The following is an 18,134-nucleotide window of genomic DNA, read 5'->3' as shown; positions in this document are numbered from 1 at the left end:
CACTTCAGGCCTAAAGAGGCTTTCCCACCTGAGGCTCCATCAGTCACACACCTCAGGCCTAAGAGGCTTCTCCCACTGGGGGCTCCATCAGTCACACACCTCTGGCCTAAAGAGAGGTTCCCCCCAACCTGAGGCTCCATCAGTCACACACCTCAGGCCTACAGATTGCCTCCCACACCTGGCTCCATCAGTCACCCTCAGGCCTATACAGTGCTTCTCCCACCTGAGGCTCCATCAGTCACCTCAGGCCTAAAGGGGCTTCTCACACCTAAGGCTCCATCAGTCACACACCTCAGGCCTATACAGTGCTTCTCCCACACCTGAGGCTCCATCAGTCACACACCTCAGGCCTATACAGTGCTTCTCCCACACCTGAGGCTCCATCAGTCACACACCTCAGGCCTAAGAGGCTTCTCCCACACCTGAGGCTCCATCAGTCACACCTCAGGCCTAAAAGGCTTCTCACCTGAGGTCCATCATTCACACACCTCAGGCTGAAAGCTTCTCCCCACACCTGAGGCTCCATCAGTCACACACCTTGGGCCTAAGAGGCTTCTCACACCTGAGGCTCCACCAGTCACACACCTCAGGCCTATAGGTGCTTCTCACCTTGGAGCTCCATCAGTCACACACCTCAGGCCAAAGGAAGCTTCTCCCCCACCTGAGGCTCCATCAGTCACACACCTCAGGCCTAAAGGCTTCTCCCACCACAGGCTCCACCAGTCACACCTCAGGCCTATGAGTGCTTCTCCCACACCTGAGGCTCCATTAGTCCACTTCAGGCCTAAAGAGCTTCTCACACCTGAGGCTCCATCAGTCACACACCTCAGGCCTAAAGGCTTCTCCACCTGAGGCTCCATCAGTCACACCTCAGGCCTAAAGGCTTCTCCCACACCTCAGGCCTAAAGAGAGCTTCTCCCACACCTTGAACTCCATCATTCACACACCTCAGGCCTATACAGTGCTTCTCCACACCTGGGCTCCATCAGTCACACACCTCAGGCCTAAGAGGCTTCTCCCACACCTGAGGCTCCATCAGTCACACACCTCCAGGCCTAAAAGGCTTCTCACACCTGAGGCTCCATCAGTCACACCTCAGGCCCTAAGAGAGCCTCCACACCTGAGGCTCCACATCACACACCTCAGGCCTAAAGGCTTCTCACACCTGAGGCTCCATCAGTCACACACCTCAGGCCTAAAGAGCTTCTCCCTGAGGCTCCATCAGTCTCACCTCAGGCCTGAGGCTTCTCCCACCTGAGGCTCCACCAGTCACCTCAGGCCTAAAGGCTTCTCCCACCTGAGGCTCCATCAGTCTCACCTCAGGCCTAAAGGCTTCTCACACCTGAGGCTCACCAGTCACACACCTCAGGCCTAAAGAGAGCTTCTCCCACACCTGAGGCTCCATCAGTCTCACCTCCAGGCCTAAAGAGGCTTCTCCCCCCTGAGGCTCCATCAGTCACACACCTCAGGCCTAAAGAGACTTTCCCACACCTGAGGCTCCATCAGTCTCACCTCAGGCCAAGAGGCTTCTCCCACACCTAGGCTCCATCAGTCACACACCCAGCCTAAAGAGAGGCTTCTCCCACACCTGAGGCTCCCAGTCACACACCTCAGGCCTAAAGAGCTCCACCTGAGGCTCCACCAGTCACACACCAGGCCTAAAGAGAGCTCCACACTGAGGCTCCATCAGTCACCACCTCTGGCCTATACAGTGCTTCTCCCACACCTGAGGCTCCATCAGTCACACACCTCAGCTCAAAGAGTTCTCCCACACCTGAGGCCCATCATTCACACACCTCAGGCCTAAAGAGAGCCCACACCTGAGGCTCCATTCCACACACCTCAGGCCTATACAGTGCTTCTCCCACACCTGAGGCTCCATCAGCCACACCCCAGGCCTATACAGTGCTTCTCCCACACCTAGGCTCCACAGTCCACACCCTCAGGCCTAAAGAGAGCCCCACCTGAGGCTCCATCAGCCCACACCCCAGGCTCAAAGAGGCCCACACCTGAGGCTCCATCAGTCACACACCTCAGGCCTAAAGAGAGCTCCCACACCTGAGGCTCCATCAGTCACACCCTCAGGCCTAAGAGAGCCCACCTGAGGCTCCATCAGTCACACACCTCTGGCTCAAAGAGGCCTCACACCTGAGGCTCCATCAGTCACACACCAGGCCTACAGCCCCACACCTGAGGCTCCATCAGTCACACACTCCAGGCCTAGTGCTTTCCCAACACCTGAGGCTCCATCAGTCACACACTCAGGCCTAAAGAGCCCCTACACCTGCTCCATCAGCCACACACCAGGCCCATACAGTGCTTCTCCCACACCTGAGGCCCATCAGTCACACACCAGGCCTATACAGTGCTTCTCCCACACCTGAGGCTCCACGTCACACACCTCAGGCCTAAAGAGAGCCCCACACCTGAGGCTCCATCAGTCACACCAGCCTTAAAGAGAGCCCCACACCTGAGGTCCATCATTCACACACCCTCAGGCCTAAAGAGAGCCCACACCTGAGGCTCCATCAGTCACACACCTCAGGCCTAAAGAGAGTTTTCCCACACCTGAGGCTCCACCAGTCACACACCTCAGCTATACAGTGCCTCCCACACCTAGACCCATCAGTCACACACCAGGCCTAAAGAGAGCTTCTCCCACACCTGAGGCTCCATCACACACACCTCAGGCCTCAAAGAGAGTCTCCCACACCTGAGGCTCCACCAGTCACACACCTCAGGCCTATACAGTGCCCACACCTGAGGCTCCATCAGTCACACACTTCAGGCCTAAAGAGAGCCCCACACCTGAGGCTCCATCAGTCACACACCAGGCTCAGAGAGCTTTCCCACACCTGAGGCTCCATCAGTCACACACCTAGCCTAAAGAGAGCCCCACACCTGAGCCAGTGCTTCTCCACACCTGAGCCCCAAAGAGAGTCACACCTGAGACTCCATCACCACACACTCAGGCCTATACAGTGCCCACACCTGAGGCTCCATCAGTCACACACCTCAGGCCTAAAGAGAGCCCACACCTGAGGCTCCATCAGTCACACACCTCAGGCCTAAAGAGCTCCCCACCTGAGGCTCCATCAGTCACACACTCAGGCCTAAAGAGAGAGCTCCCCACACCTGAGGCTCCATCAGTCACACACCTCAGGCCTAAAGAGAGCTTCTCCCACACCTGAGGCTCCATCAGTCACACACCTCAGGCCTAAAGAGAGCTTCTCCCACACCTGAGGCTCCATCAGTCTCACACCTCAGGCCTAAAAGAGCTTTCCCACACCTGAGGTCCATCAGTCACACTCAGGCCTAAAGAGAGTTCTCCCACACCTGAGGCTCCATGAGTCCCACACCTCAGGCCTAAGAGCTTCTCCCACACCTGAGGCTCCACTCAAGTCACACACCTCAGGCCTAAAGAGAGCCCACACCTGAGGCTCCATCAGTCTCACACCTCAGGCCTAAAGAGAGCCCCACCACCTGATCCATCAGTCACACACCCAGGCCTAAAGAGAGCTCCCACACCTGAGGCTCCATCAGTCTCACACCTCAGGCCTAAAGAGAGCCCCACACCTAAGGCTCCATCAGTCACACCTCAGGCCTAAAGAGAGGCCTCCCACACCTGAGGCTCCATCAGTCACACACCCTCAGGCAAAGAGAGCTCCCCACACCTGAGGCTCCACAGTCACACACCTCAGGCCCTAAAGAGAGCCCCACACCTGAGGCTCCATCAGTCACACACCTCTGCCTATACAGTGCCCACACCTGAGGCTCCAACAGTCACACACCTCAGGCCTAGAGTTTTCTCCCACACCTGAGGCTCCATCATTCACACACCAGGCCTAAAGAGAGCTTCTCCCACACCTGAGGCTCCATCATTCACACACCCTCAGGCCATACAGTGCTTCTCCCCACCTGAGGCTCCATCAGTCACACACTCAGCCTATACAGTTTCTCCCACACCTACCCATCAGTCACACACCAGCCCAAAGAGGCTTCTCCCACACCTGAGGCTCCATCAGTCACACACCTCAGGCCTAAAGAGAGCTTCTCCCACCTGAGGCTCCATCAGTCACACACCTCAGGCCTAAAGAGAGCTTCTCCACACCTGAGGCTCCATCAGTCCACACACCAGGCCTAAAGAGAGCTTTCCACACCTGAGGCCCATCAGTCACACACCCAGGCCTAAAGAGAGCTTCTCCCACACCTGAGCCCACGTCACACACCCCAGCCCAAAGAGAGCTTCTCCCACCAGGTCCATCAGTCACACACCAGGCCTAAAGAGCTTCCCACACCTGAGGCCACACCACACCTGCCTGAGGCCTCCCACACCTGAGCATCAGTCACACACCAGGCCTAAAGAGCCCCACACCTGAGGCTCCATCAGTCACACACCAGGCCTAGAAGAGGCCCACACCTGAGGCTCCATCAGTCACACACCTCAGGCCTAAAGAGATTTCCCACACCTGAGGCTCCATCAGTCACACACTGGACCATACAGTGCTTCTCCCCACACCTGAGGCTCCATCAGTCACACACCCCAGGCCTAAAGAGGCCCACACCTGAGGCTCCATCAGTCACACACCAGGCCTAAAGAGAGCGCCCACACCTGAGGCTCCATCAGTCACACACCCCAGGCCATACAGTGCCCCACACCTGAGGCTCCACACACACCTCAGGCCCAGAGTGCCCACACCTGAGGCTCCATCAGTCACACACCCTGGGCCTAAAGAGTGCCTCCCACACCTGAGGCTCCATCAGTCACACACCTCAGGCCTAAAGAGAGCCCCACACCTGAGGCTCCATCAGTCACACACCAGGCCCATACAGTGCTTCTCCCACACCTGAGGCTCCATCAGTCACACACCTGGCCTAAAGAGCCCCACACCTGAGGCTCCATCACACACACACCAGGCCCACACCTGAGGCTCCATCAGTCACACACCAGGCCAAGAGCTCCCACACCTGAGGCTCCATCAGTCACACACCTCAGGCCATACAGTGCTTCCCACACCTGAGGCTCCATCAGTCACACACCCCAGGCCTAAAGAGCTCCCCACACCTGAGGCTCCATCAGTCACACACCTCAGGCCTAAAGAGCCCACACCTGAGGCTCCATCAGTCACACACCTCAGGCCTAAAGAGAGCTCCACACCTGAGGCTCCATCACACACCAGGCCTAGAGAGCTCCCACACCAGGCTCCATCAGTCACACACCTCAGGCCTAAGAGTGCTTCTCCACACCTGAGGCTCCATCAACACACCTCAGGCCAGAGAGCTTCTCCCCACACCTGAGGCTCCATCAGTCACACACCCTCAGGCCTATAGAGTGCTTCTCCCACACCTGAGGCTCCATCAGTCACACACCTCAGGCCCAAAGAGGCCCCACACCTGAGGCTCCATCAGTCACACACCTCAGGCCTAAAGAGCCCACACCTGAGGCTCCATCAGTCACACACCAGGCCTTATACAGTGCCCCACACCTGAGGCTCCATCAGTCACACACCCAGGCCTAAAGAGTGCTTCCCACACCTGAGCTCCATCAGTCACACACTCAGGCCTAAAGAGGCCTCAGTCACACACCAGCAAGAGTTTCTCCCACACCTGAGGCTCCACACACACCTCAGGCCTGAGAGCCCCACCTGAGGCTCCATCAGTCACACACCTCAGGCCTATACAGTGTTGTCCCACACCTGGGGCTCCATCAGTCCACACACCTCAGGCCTAAAGAGCTCCCACACCTGGCTCCATCGGCCACACCCTGGGCCTAGGCTTCTCCCCACACCTGAGGCTCCATCAGTCACACACCTCAGGCCTTATACAGTGCTCCTCCCACACCTGAGGCTCCATCAGTCACAAACCTCAGGCCTAAAGAGAGCTTTCCCACACCTGAGGCTCCATCAGTCACACACCTCAGGCTTATACAGGCCCCACACCTTAGGCTCCATCAGTCACACACGTCAGGCCTATACAGTGCTTCTCCCACACCTGAGTGAGGTTTGTTACATGCCTGTGATGCCCTCAGTACCCAGGGTTGTGCTGGGGTACTATAACATTAGTATGTGTCTTGTCTTAGTATTAAATATGAGGCATCCGCATCGTAAGGTACATTCAGACCATCCGGGTAAAACCTGTTTTTTTGTTGGAAAGCACTGTTTTCGGCCAAGCTCTATACCAGGGGTTCCCAAGCATTTTCCACTGCGACCATCTCGAGCTGTCACCTATCCAGGCATGCACCCGTCGGCCACTCGTTGAGAGGATTAAGTCCTTGACACGTCTGACCGCCACAAGACACAAGTGACTCCAGCGATCTCATGAGCTCTGCGCGACCTGATGATGTGTCCTGAGCGACCCATTGCTCTATACGATGGTAGTTGATAAGGTCTCCTTACTACACTGTAAATAAGGTTGAAAGCCCTTTGAAAATAAGGTGTAACATCGATTTGTGGCAGACAGGAAATTAAGGGCTTGGCTATGGTCGTAGGGTGCTCTCGTCCCGTCAGTGAGTGAGAGGAATGGCTGGCCAATCATAGCGGCTAGCCTACGGCCTCCTCCCCCGTCTAGGCCAATGACAGTGAGCGTCTGCTATCTACATCACGGCCCCTCCAGCCAATGAGGCGGAGTCCCTCTCCTCTCCTCAGCTCTCCTTTGTTGTGGCGGGATCTATACTCTGATATCGATTAAAGTAAAAAAAGCCATAAGCGGCTGGGAGTTTTGTTGCTTCAAGTCAATATTACAATAACCCAGTACATTACTTCATGACGTGCTACATACCAACTGCAAGTACAGTCCTTTAGCTTCAAAATGCATAAAAAAATGAATGCTGTATCTCAAAAAACAACAAAGTTGTGCATGTTTGAAGTTGGAAAACTTTTAAACGCGATTTTCTCTGTTTCAAATCTTGGTGCGAATAACCCACATGATGCTGGGCGCCTCATATGTAACTACACCCTGCAATACTTTAACATAATTACTATTAGTATCATTAATATTACTGTTTGAGATGGATAGGGTTTCTAGTAAGTTACATTTGTATATATCATCAAACAACACAAGCGTGGGAATCACCCCTGGAGTGGTTTGCCAACTGCTTGGCCGTGTTTTCTCTCTCTCTAGTTCCAACCTCGAGGAGAACAGACTTATCCTGTGCACAGTTGATACTAGAATTTGTGTCAGGGTAGGAAAATAAGTTGGGATCCAAGTGTTATGGGAGGTCCTATTTGGTAGGGAAGGTAACCTGTTTATTAATTTTTATTATTCCCTGAGCCGGTGCTGTAATACAGTACTGTATAAGTTGTCTTTTAAAAGTACGTTGATTTTTATACATATGCTACCTTTGGACCCTTCAGGTATATATAGTGCTTGATATATGCCTGCCTGCATACTTATATTTTAATTATAACTGAAGTTCTTGGAGTTCCAGTATCAATTCTTATAATTTAATTTATAAGGAAACTATTTATCAACTACTTACCCTTAAATACCATAATACATACCTACTTGAAACTAAGAATCAGAACTTAAAGGTTTTGGAATAATTATTGTAGTGATTTAAGGTTTATTCCCTTTATCATACACTACCCTGGGATAGTTTTATCTCCTCAAGACAAGAGGATTGTTGGAAACATGACAGGCTCCACTAGTCACACCCCACCCAAGCATAAAGAGTGCTTCCCCCACAATTGTAGGTAGTAGATAGTAGGCAGCTACCAAACAGGGAGGTACTACCGCCTGGGAAGATATTGGAAGCATAATGTGTTGTCTAATGGTAGACCCTGCTGCCATATGGCATCACGAAAATTGTGACCAAGTCCCAGGTTGCTGATCTGACTTTCTGCTTCATTAATCCTCGTACAGCGGTCCCACTTTCGCTTTTTCACACGTTACATGATTGCCTTGCCAGAAACATGCTCACATTCATGGTGCAGGAAATTGTCGGTAGCGACATATTTTAGATTTGCCCCGCAGCATACCCACCCGCCACTTCTACCACTCTCCTGTCCTCCTCACTCCTCCCCTCCGCTTGGGCAAAGCGGTGCGGTAAATTCTGCCAGTGTGTGTCTTTGTTCGTTATCGAGTGGCGTCATGGCGGCGTATCAGACCTGTGACCTGTGCATCCCCTCCCCCTCTGCCTTTAGCTGTAATTGGCTTAAAAGTGACCTGGCGTGTCACCGGGGGGAGGGAGGGAGGAGAGATGACTTGACCCTAGCCGGCGGCAGTTTCATCCCCTCCAGGCCACTCCGTTATGTAGCGCATCCATTGTTCCGTAAAATGGCTTCCGCGGTTCACCACCCCAAACCTTTCTGCCTGGACCCGTGGCACTAAACCGAAGACCACATTCCTTCTTAAGCTCACGAGGTGAAAATGTACCATCATCAGAGTTGGAGAACAAGGCAGGGCTGTTTGGCGCGCCAGCATGGCGTGAACAGATCTCTGATCCGGACCATAAGAAAGAGATTCAGCAGCCAAGATAAAAGGCACATAAGATCCACAAGTCTACAGGGTATTTCTATGATCAAAATATTTTCACAGCAGGTGCTTCTCAAGACAGAAAAATTGCTTGTGAGGTACTTGGTGCTCAGTAGCGACGGAACATGGCGATTAAACGGCGCTCTCTGTGAGATTTCGCGTGAACTGTGCATGGCAGTAGCGCGAAGATGGGAACAAGGGCCCAAACCCTTCTGCTTCTCTGGGTGGTTACAGAGATTTAGTCCGGAACAAGATCGCAATATAAGCATTGGTGGTGAAGAAAGCGAGTGCTGATGGAGTGCCTGCGGCTGAGGAATTTCTCCACTGCATTGAGATTATGGAAGGACAGTACAGTGACGACCAGGTGTTTAACATGGACGAATCTGGTCTTTCTGGAAAAAACTACCTTCCAAGTCCTACGTTGTGAAGAGATGCCAGCAGGATTCGGGGCCGGAAAATGGAAAAGAGCGCCATCCACCGTCCTGTTTACCACCAATGCCTCCGGTACCTGTAAGCTCAAGATTGTCGACGATCCACACACAGCCCGCAAGCGCCTGCGCCTACAGAGCATGGACTGACCAAGCTAAATATCCACTGGCTGACGGCATGTAAGGCATGGATGTTCTCCACCATTCTCCTACTGGTTTTGATGACTGTTTTGTTCCGGGTGCCAAAAAAAATTCGCAAGAGCAGCAAGATGTCCCATTAATATTTGTTGCTGCGGACAGCGCACCAGGACCTTTCGCCCTACTGTTAGATCGTCACCCCAACGTAAAAAGTGGTCTTCCTTCCTCCCAACACTACGTCTTTAATCAGCCCACATGGACCAGGGTTGATTTGCAATGTAGCTGCATTCTCAACAAAAAATTCAGCTCTGAACGCTACGCAACACCAAGGAAGAGTTCTGCGTGACCTGAGTGACGCACCACACCACCGATAACAGGCGGCGAAGATGAGGAACAACGGTTGAACAGCCAAAAATGCTCTTCAAGCAGTTCTGAAGTATTTAACATCAAGCTGCTGTGGATATCTTGGTGGGTCATGGATCAACTGTCTATTGCTACAATTCATGTATATAATAATAATCACGGGTTGGACATGTGTTATGGAATGTAGGTGTGGAGGTATTCTGTGACTGGTGAGTTCAGACTGTTGCGTGCGTGGACCTTATGAAGCTCATGGACTGTGCAGTTCAGGCTTCAGGATACTGCTGACGACATCCTGGAGGTGATCAGAAATCCTGAAGTGACTGCCGACGAGATGTTGGAAGAAGAACACATCAGTGAAGAGGAGGAAGAAAGTGCGTCAGTCTCCGAAGAACACAATTTAAGTCATAGTGATATTAAGGGTGCCATGGAGTGTGCAGAGAAGATGAAGTCCTTCCTTTCCCGTGACAATGACCGCTATGAAGTCTTCCATACCCGGCTGGTGCAGGCTATGGAGCCGTACATCAAGGTGTATCACGACAACATCAACGCCAGCCGTCAGCAAAGCATAACAGATTTCTTCACCCGCAACCCACCACAGCCAGCCCAAGCCAGTGATAGTGACAGTGAAGTTGACTTTGAGGGATTTGTCAGGGAAGCCCTGACAACTGTAAGTGACAGTGATGATGATTCACCTAGTAATGGTGATTCACCTGAGGGCCAGTAATCTGCCCTCTGCCTCGGAACCAGCCTCCATCCCCGTATGCCGACCCATCTCTTCTACTACCGTAAGTGTTCCACCTAACTTTTAGTTTCTCTAAGGTAACCTTCATTTTTCCTATGTTAACCTTTATCTTTCCTAACCTAACCTCTTCTACATTACTTGTTTTTTCATACCATCATAAAGTTAAGATAAAATTTTTACTGCAACATAGTTATGTGTCGTCAAAAAGTGGAGTTTGGGGATCGGCCTGGACTCCATTTCAATTAATCCCATATGTTATGTTGTTCACTTTACGCGTTCCTCACTTTCCGCGGGACCCTCCGGGTTACATTAACCGCGTAATGTGAGACCCAACTGTACATGCAATTGCAGGGACTCAATTGTTTCTCTTACCATTGACAACACAACATACATATATCGTTTCTCACTTTTGATCTTTTTTTTCATTTTTGTATTTATAGTTCTTTATTATTAATATTATTACAGTGGTCCCTCGGTTAACGAGCGCCTCGGTTAACGAGTTACCTTCCATAAGATTCTTAACTTCGGTTAACGAGCAATCCCTCGATTAACGAGTTTCTTACGAGCCATCCTGAACATGATTTCGCTTGCATTTGGCGGTCCACCAGCTGTAGTATTTGTCCGCCAATACAGTAATCGGTTCTAGGGCTTAAATTCCTTACCATTTTAGCAAATATCAAGAAGTTTATACTATTCAATAATTTTAAAAGTTTAATATTAAATTTTTTACTCATTTTAACAATTATTGAACATACTTGAAGGTAATGAAACTAGTTTTATGCGTGCCATCCAGCCTCTCAACACAACATACAGGCGTCAGTCTTTGTGTCTTTTCAGTGGAGGTAACATCTTGCTTGAGACTCTTCAACTAAATGCTTTTTTTCTGTTTTTGCAAGCAAATTATTGGTCATTTTGAAATTTATTTTACATATTGACAATATATAATGCAGTGCAGTGTTGATTTAAAGAAAATAATCTTGAATTGCACCAAGAGAACTAAAATTTTATGGGTGAAATGGCACCATGGGGTGACTTCTCTTCCACCCCAATGCCTTCTCTTCTCCCTTCTCCATCCCCCATTCTAATTCCCATCATCATCATCATCATCATCCAGGAGCCTTCTACATACACACCTCAAAGTAAGTGAACTTTTCTACCTTTTTTGTTGAATTTAGGCAATTTTCGGTGAGCTGGAACCAATTACCCAAAAACCCATTGAAACAATGGTTTCGGTTAACGAGTTTTTCGGTTAACGAGCAACCTTCTAGAACGGATTGTGCTCGTTAACCGAGGGACCACTGTATTATTATTATTATTACAGTTACTGTATTATCATCATTATTTTATTATTTTATTTTTGTTTGTTTTATCATAAATTATATTTATTATGAATTATTATGACTATTATTTATTATTATTATTATCATTATTATTATTATTAATAACATTATTATTACATTTTCGCCCCCCAGGCCCCAATGTGGGTCAGTGACCTGTGCCCGGGTGGGCTAATCCCCGTAAAAAAAAAAAAAAAAAAAAAATTGAGGCTCCATTAATCAGAAGACAAAACTCTTCATAGTTTTTACATACTGCACAGTGCCTCACAAGGTGGTTTAACAATATTGTACACTTGTACATGAACAAATTATGAAATATAGCCAAATATGGCTTACCATGATGCAAACTAAAGTTGTGTGTGGACCAGACCAAACCCAGATACATTACCTGTAACCCTGCACTTAAAGTTCTTAATTCTTATACTGTACTGTACACTATGAAACAATCTAATGTACTTCCTAATCCACTAATGTATGGTAATTTATTTAACACTACAGTCACTACTATACTTACATATTGGACTTTATACTGTACTATAGCTACTTTATTGTACTATAATACACTTAATGCTACTGTACACTGAACACCACTGTAACTGCAATGCTTAAGCTCTTATATCTACCATGAGGCTTCGTCCTAGTTGCCTGCTTCCCACCACAAGGCTCAGTGTGGTCTCGAGGCTCTGGATCCCTAGAAGCTATGGCCTAACAAAACAAGGGTGACTGGAGCCCACAGTAAATGTGGGATGGAGCACAGTGAGGAACACAGTCAACAACTGGTACCCGGGGTGACGTGTGGCAGGGTCAGGGAGGTGACGTGTGGAGTGGGTCACGGAGGTGACGTGTGGAGTGGGTCAGGGAGGTGACGTGTGGAGTGGGTCAGGGAGGTGACGTGTGGAGTGGGTCAGGGGGCGTGTGGAGGGTCAGGAGGTGGCGTGTGGGTGGGTCAGTGATGCATGGGTCAGGGGAGGTGACATGTGGAGTGGGTCAGGAGGTGGCGGTGGAGTGGGTCAGGGAGGTGATGTGTGGCAGGGCAGGGAGGTGGGTGGCAGGGCAGTGGCGTGGGGAGGTGGGAGGTGGGAGGTGAGGGAGTGGGTCAGGAGTGGGTCAGGGAGGTGACATGTGAGGAGTGGGTCATGGGGGTGGGTCAGGGAGGTGGCGTGGGTGGAGGTCAGGGAGGTGAAGTGTGGGTCAGGAGGTGACATGTTGGGTGGGTCAGGGGAGTGACGTTGGAGTCAGGGGAGGTGACGTTGGAGTGGGTCAGGGAAGTGGTGCGGGAGGTGGACATGGGTCAGGGGAGGGTCAGGAGTGACGTGTGGAGGGTGGGGAGGTGGGACTTGTGGAGTGGCGTGGGAGTGGGTCAGGGTGACAGGGAGGGGCGTGGGGAGTCAGGGAGGTGGAGTGGGTTAGGGAGGTGGCGTGTGGAGTGGGTCAGGAGGTGGCAGTGACGTGGAGGTGGCGTGTGGAGTGGGTCAGGAGGTGGCGTGTGGGAGGTGGGTCAGGGAGGTGACGTGAGAGTGGGTCAGGGAGGTGACGGGGTGGGTCAGGAAGTGACGTGTGGAGGGTCAGGAAGGTGGGTCAGGGAAGGTGACGTGTGTGGAGGGGTCAGGGAAGTACGGTGGAGTGGGTCAGGGAAGTGGCGTGTGGAGTGGGTCTGGGGGTGACTTGTGGAGTGGGTCAGGGAGATGTGAGGGATGTGACGTGGGAGTGGGAGGGTCAGGGAGGTGATGTGTGGCATGGGTCAGGGGAGGTGACGTGTGGCATGGGTCAGGAGGTGACATCTTAAGTGGGTCAGGGAAGTGGCGTGTGGAGTGGGTTAGGGGAGGTGATGTGGGCATGGGTCAGGGCGGTGGCGGTGGTGAGTGGGTCAGGAGGTGACGGGTACGTGTGAGTGGGTCAGGAGGTGGCGTACAGGGAGGTGAGGTCAGCAGGAGTGGAGTGGGTCAGGAGGTGTGACGTCAGGAGGATCTTAAGTGGGTCAGGGGTGGTGGTGGGTCAGGGAAGGGGTCAGGGAAGTGGCGTGGGAGTGGGTCAGGTGGCGTGTGGTGGAGGGAGGGTGACATCTTAAGTGGGTCAGGGAAGTGATGTGTGGAGTGGGTCAGGGAGGTGAGGATGTGGAGTGGGTCAGGGGAGGTGAGGTGTGGGAGTGGTCAGGGGGTGGGTGTGGGAGGGTCAGGGGAGGTGACGTATGGAGTGGGTCAGGAGGGTGACATCTTAAGTGGGTCAGGGGAGGACGGTGGGAGTGTAGGAGGTGGGAGGTCAGGAGGGAGTGGGTCAGGGAGGTGACGTGTGGAGTGGGTCAGGTGGAGTCAGGAGGAGGTCAGAGGTGAAGTGTGGAGTGGGTCAGGGGTGTGGGTCAGGGAGGGTGGGGGAGGGAGGGGTGACGTGTGGAGTGGGTCAGGAGGTGACGTGGGTGGGTCAGGGGTGTGGAGTGGGTCAGGGGTGACAGTGTGGAGTGGGTCAGGGGTGTGAGGGTGAAAGTGGGTCAGAAGTGGCGTGTGGAGTGGGTCAGGGGAGGTGACATGTTAAGGGGTCAGGGAAGTGACGTGTGGAGTGGGTCAGGGAGGTGACATGTGGAGTGGGTTAGGAAGGTGTCGTGTGTGGGTCAGGGAAGTGACGTCAGGAACGTGGCGTGGAAGTGGGTAGGGAGGTGACGTGGGCATGGGTCACGGAGGTGGTGTGTGGCATGGGTCAGGAGGTGACGTGGGTGGGTCAGGGAGATGAAGTGTGGCATGGGGGGGATGTGGCATGGGTCAGAGGTGATGTGTGGCATGGGTCAGGAGGTGAGTGGTGGGTTAGGGAGGTGACGTGTGGAGTGGGTCAGGGAGGTGAAGTGTGGTGGGTCAGGGAGGTGAAGTGTGGCATGGGTCAGGGATGTGGAAGTGTGGCATGGGTCAGGGATGTGAAGTGTGACATGGGTCAGGGAGGTGAAGTGTGGCATTGGTCAGGGATGTGAAGTGTGGTGCGTCAGGGAGGTGACGTGTGGAGTGGGTCAGGGAGGTGAAGTGTGGCTTGGGTCAGGGAGGTTACAGCATTGGGCTGGCTTACGGGACCTGGCCAACATCTAGCTGACCACCCTGGGTTCTGCGCCTTGCCACATCAGCCTCCCCGACCGATCTACTCTCCAGGACGTGCACTTCGTCAAGTCTGTCGAGCACCTGTACCTATCACTCACCATCTGTAAGGACCTCGGCTTGGTGCATGTGGACTTCCTGCTCCCATTCCCCTCCGTTGCTGCGATGGGGTGGCGGATGGGGGTGACACCAGCCTCCCACCCAGGCCACCTGTCATGCTGCTCCACCCACTAGAAGAAAACGCCTCGAGGCTGGAGGAGTGGCTCCTCCTCCACTTCTCGTCTACCACCTTCAACACGGATAGGTATCCGCTCCCAGTGATGGCTGGTAACCCTCATCACATTCATCTGATACCTGGTGTCAAGCCCCATGCGTGCAACACCCCTGCTTCAGTCCCCAAGCACTGGGAGATGGAGGTCAAGTAGCAGCTCAACGACGATGTCAGGAGGGGGGTGATCAGTCCAGTCCCTGCAGGGGAAGCCACGGAATGGTGCGCTCGGATGGTGGTGGTTTCCAAGAAGTGAGTTAGACCTCGCAGAACTGTTGATTATAAAAACTCAATGCGTACTACCTCCGGGAGACCCACCACACCCCGGCACCCTTCAATATGGTATCCGATGTCCCTCTTCACTCGTACAAAACAGTGGCAGATGCCCACTGGAGTTTCCACCAGGTAGAGCTCGACAAAGATAGCAGGCGCCTCACTACCTTCATAACACCCTGGGGCCGCCATATGCCCATGGGTCATCGCTCAGCATCCGACGCCTCCAATAAGCGGTTCGATGATGCCATCCAGGACCTGCCACGTAAGCACAAGTGTGTCGACGACACAGTCTTTTATGATGCCAGCGTGGAGGAGGCCTTTTGGCACACCTATGACGGGCGTGACTCTCAAGCCGGAGAAGTTCCAGTTCTGCCGGAAGGAGGTGGAGTTGTGGGTTTCCACCTAGGTTGGGACACCTACAAGCTCACAGATGATTGTCTCTCTGCTGCCAGGATTATTAAAATGCCGGCACAGCCTTCAATTACCGATGTAGGGTCGTGACATAGATTTGTCAACCAGTTGGCACCGTTCCTGGCCACGGCCCCCATCATGGAACTTTTCAGGGACTTGCTCAAGAAGTCCTTCGGGAAGAAGGTTTACCGGGATGACCAGTTGCAAGAAATGTTCCTGGAGCAGGGATGGCATTGGATTCCTCATTTTCCAGCAGTACTGCAGGTGCTCCTCGGTGAACGCACCTCTCTGCTGTAAGGGTGGATGGCGCCTTGCGCCATGTGGCAGCCGAGATGGGATATGCGGCCATGGAAGGGGAAGCCTTGGCGGTGACTTGGTGTCTCCGAAAAGCTCGGTTGATCCTACTAGGGTGCCCCAGCCTAGTCCTAATAACAGAACATCGTCCCCTGGTGAAGCTCTTGGGTGACAGGGCCCTCGCGGACATTGTTAATCCACGTCTCTTCCGTCTGAAAGAGAAAACACTGCAGTACAGGTTCACAGTTTGCTACTTACCAGGGAAGAAAAACTGTGCCGCCAATTTTTTGTCCCGGTATGCCGCCCTCAAGTCGACCCCTGACGACATGGACGACGACCAAGATGAGGACCTGGCAGTGGCCATGGTTGCAGCCACTGTGGCAGCCCTGGACTTCAGCGACTGTGTCACCCTAGACGAGGAGATGGTCCTCCAAAGTCACTCGAGGATCCCGTTTACCAGCTGTTAGTGGCCAAGGTGTTGGCTGACAACTGGCACCTCCACAGGTCGCAGGAGATTGCCTGCCTACAGCCCTTCTGCAATGTCAGGGACAGGCTGTCCGCATCTCGTGGCACGGTGACCTACAACTTCGACCAGGGTTGTGTACGTCTGGCCATCCCCGAGGGCCTCCGTCACCAGGTGGCCCCCAACCTGCATGCAGCCCACCAGGGCCTTGACTCTATGCTCAGGAGGGCCAGGCAAACTGCCTACTGGCCAGGACTGGAGGGCGATCTGCAATATCACCGGTCCTCCTGTGACACCTGCAACACCCATGCACCTTCCCAGCCACCTGAGCCCCTGCTCCGGATGCCACCCCCTGAATACCCCTTTCAGCAAACGGTGAACATGATCCAGCTCGAGGGACACATATACCTGGCCTACACCGACAGGCTGACTGGGTGGCTTGAGATAGCTCACTTCCCCAGTGGCACCTCCTCCGGCTGAATTATGGCTCAGCTTAAACGCTACTTCACCAGGTGGGGTGCACCTGAGCAGATATCAACAGATGGTGGCACTAACCTGGTCAGTGAGGAAATGATGGAATTCTTCCAGAAGTGTAGTGTCGCTGTTTGTCCTCTGTGCAGTACCCCCAGTCCAATGGCAGGGCAGAAGCTGCGGTGAAGACTGTGAAGAGGGTGTTCAATAACAACACCGGGGCTAATGGGAGCCTCGATGATGACAAGGTATCTCTCGCCCTTCTCCAGTATCTCAACACTCCCCTGCGTGGTGTGAACAAGTCACCGGCCCAGCTGGCAACAGGTCGCCAGCTCAGTGATGGAGTCCCCACGGCCAAACAGAATTTCAAAGTCGATAGACACTGAAGACAGACAGTCCGCAGATGAGAACTCCAGATGGCTCAAGACCACGAGGAGGTTCTTTGATAGCGTGGGGGTGCCATCCACCATCGCTGCCTGTTGGTGCCTGGCAGCCATGTCTGGGTCCAGAATCAGATCACTAAAGCCTGGGACCTTACAGAGCCGTCAATACGCCGTGCGGCTAGATGGTAGAGGCCACGTTTCGCTCAGGACCCGTGGCCACCTGAGGAACATGGCCCACCCTTGCCCCTGACGCCTTCACCGGTCCAGCCTCTCCCAACGCCCACCCTGTCAGGTTCTGCGGGTTCCCCACCGTCACCTCCACAGCAGCCCAAGCCAGCCCATCCCCGGAGACATATAACAAAGCCTTGATGGCTTTCAGACTTGTTTAGTGTAATGCTTCCTGTTCATGTATGCCACTGTCGTAGGCGCTGTGTCCTGGCATTTCCTTTAATACTTTTTCTTTTTGTTATTAGGTTGTAGGTTTAGGTATTTCCCATTGTTTATGTCATTTGCATTTGTTTCTAGTCAGATTGTCTAAGTGCCTTTAATTTTGTTGTCCTCGTCCAATCTTGGGGGGTGGGGGGGGGAGTTGTAAGATGTAGACATTATTGTTATGTTGGCATTACCTGGCAACCCCTGGTAGCCGAGAGTCTGCGGCGCCAGTTGCCGCCTGGTAGTCATGTAACACGGATCTCCACATTAAAGATCTCGGCCTAATAGGTCTGAGTTTCAAAATTTGTTCCCACAATTTCATGGGGAGAAAAATGCTAAATTATTGCAATTTTTCATAATATGAATACCAAATTAGTGACAATATACTGGACTCCAGTAGAAGTTCTACTGTACAGTTGTGAAAATGTGTTTCTACATTCCCTGTGGTAACCCGTGTCTCCAAGCGGCAATGTTGCATGAATGGATAATGGTATTGGTCACGTAACGACGAATGTGATTGGTGGATATGTTTGTTATACTGTACAGTAGGTCATATACAGGTAGGTTAGCCGTTTGGAGACA

General features: G+C 52.5%; 1 long non-coding RNA gene across 1 annotated transcript in view; it reads right to left on the bottom strand.

The window, feature by feature from the left end:
* LOC121879457 overlaps positions 1 to 18,134 on the bottom strand; it is a 29,386-nt gene that overhangs the window by 6,888 nt on the left and 4,364 nt on the right. The gene's annotated exons all lie outside the window — the stretch shown is intronic.

The sequence above is a fragment of the Homarus americanus genome, unplaced genomic scaffold, assembly GCF_018991925.1.
Source record: "Homarus americanus isolate GMGI-L3 unplaced genomic scaffold, GMGI_Hamer_2.0 scaffold9083, whole genome shotgun sequence".
NCBI lineage: Eukaryota > Metazoa > Arthropoda > Malacostraca > Decapoda > Nephropidae > Homarus > Homarus americanus.
Note: the sequence above shows the minus strand (reverse complement) of the source record. Positions and strands in the feature narration are given on the sequence as shown.